Genomic DNA, 2,300 nt, shown 5'->3' with positions numbered 1-2,300 from the left:
AGCAAAGGTGAGATTAGAACACAGAAGAGAAGGTGGTGTATGAGTAAAAGGCACAACAAAAGCTCCTTGGTCAACCTTCTTCATAGGATTAAGGCACTGAATGTCTGCGAATCATAGCATCCACCATCGCCTCAATGGCAGTGATTGTCTAAGAATCATCAGTTTGTTTGACAATATAAAGTATAATGTTTATCTATTGCCTCACAATTGTAGACTATGAAAATAATCATTTAGTACCTGTAATCATGAATTTTGAATTATCTCAATAATTCCATTTGGGATATCTCTACACATAATTCTCCTTTCCCTTTGCTCCAATACCTATCAACTTGTAGTGTTAATCGATGATTCGTTCAAGAATAAATAAAAAATATTGAGTCATATTCAACTCTTTGTTTACCTTCTTGTTATTCAGAATGAATGATAATCTTTTTGCAACACTACCCTTTGTCTCCACCTGAATGTCCTGGCATAATTGAGCGAGTGTGCAACATTGTCTTAGTGATATAATTCCCAATAATTGTCATTCTTGTTAATGGTGATATCCTGTGCTTCATTCTCACGACCAAAAGAGTTCAAATCTTGATCCATTGGAACCAATTGGTTCCCAATCATTCTACTATGTTTATACTAAAATGTTAATATGAAATTCTGAGTGGCAATCATGTACTTATGTTTAATGGAGTTGTGCACACATCACAGTATACTTGGTTGGATGTTATTATGTCCCAACCATAATTCAAGAAGTCAAGAATTCTGTCACCACCATTTGCATTATAAGTGAGCATCATCTTGCAAATCTAAATAGAAAATTTATTGAATAGATCTACAAAGACTATTATTGGCATGCAAATAGTTATTTTGTTGATTCTACTAGCAATCCTTGGCCGTAAGTATCGTTGTATGCCTGAAAACAACCTGGTTCTATATGACTCTATTACAACACCATGAGGAATTGGCCAATCAATGGTATTCCATGCTGGAAGAGATAGTTTCTTCAACACACCATGGGTGTTGGCTTTATCCAATCTAAGTTGATAAAAATAATAATAGAAAAAGACTCCTGACTAAGCTAACTGTGTTGCCGATCTACCTTGATATTGCAACTCTCCTATGGACCCATGCAACAGATCTATGAATCCTAAAATGCATTCGGTAGGCTGCCACTACTCATAAGATGAAGGATATATATCTAAAAATAAAAATAAAGACATTTAGCTTCAAGAAATTCTCTGATTATAAAATAAAAAATTTCAATGAAGTCACTTACAATTTGGCCTATGTTGTGGAAGATAAGATGGATAATTCTCTTGCAACACAAGCTCTCTATGCATGTACACAAGTTGAACCAATATTTCCTTTATTGATTTCATCCCCTTCTTGGTTCTAAAACCTTTCACCCAACATGGCTTCTTCCTCTTATTTGGTTGCATGAGCACCCAACTTCCTTTTGATACAGTCAGTCTTTGCCAGGAGTCATCCAGTTTAACCTTGTTGGCAACATTGATGGAAGATATAGAGGAAAGAGGTCGATGAGTTAGGGAGCTCACGTCTATACCTTCATCCTCGACATTTTGATCAACGCGACATTTGGCACAAGAAGGGTTTCTAATTATCGATGCATGCCATTGAGACTAGTAACCAAACTTTTACTCGAACACCTGAAACTCAATGGACATATCAAAGAGCACGCATTATACTCTAGTCTTGCATAAGCACGATCTTCTTCTTCAAAACTTAAGAATATTATCAATAAGAGAGATTGATCAAGCAATGACATCATTCTCATACCTTGCGCTTCAATATTATGATCAACAAAGATTCTTGAAAAACTAAGACCAGTCATTGTGTTGTCGTCCCTATGAAAAACTTTCAAAAGTTACATTCCATTCTACAGTATCTTTATAAATACATTCTTGCTCACCAAAAACTGAAAGAATATTATCCAACTTAACACTTTCACATCTTAAATCTCAAAAAGAGAGATTGAAAAAACAAAGAGCTCGCTGTTGTACCTTGCTCCTTGATATTTTGATTAAGAAAGCTTCTCAAACAGCGAGGTCCTGTCAATTGTTTGCCATACCCATAAAAAACTTGCAAAAGTTATATTCTAGTCTACAACATTTTGATAAACACACAGTTTTGTGCAAGCATAGATTAGATTCAAAGAGAGAGATTGACAAAGAAAAGAGATCACTCTTGTACCTTGGTCCTAGAGGTACTTCGAGTTTTGGTTTGCCGTCGCCACCCAAAACTCACGGAAAGAAACCCAATCTGTAGGTTGAAGGAATGTATATGAG

General features: G+C 35.6%; 1 pseudogene; it reads right to left on the bottom strand.

Annotated features, from left to right (window-relative positions):
• Positions 1-243: 243 nt before the first annotated feature.
• LOC147887996 (uncharacterized) lies at positions 244-1,846 on the bottom strand (annotated as a pseudogene).
• Between the last annotated feature and the right edge of the window lie 454 nt (positions 1,847-2,300).

This window comes from Dipteris shenzhenensis, chromosome 22 (genome assembly GCF_047967505.1).
Source record: "Dipteris shenzhenensis isolate YYH24624 ecotype China chromosome 22, Dip_SZ_1.0, whole genome shotgun sequence".
NCBI lineage: Eukaryota > Viridiplantae > Streptophyta > Polypodiopsida > Gleicheniales > Dipteridaceae > Dipteris > Dipteris shenzhenensis.
This window is presented reverse-complemented; position numbering and strand designations above follow the sequence as displayed.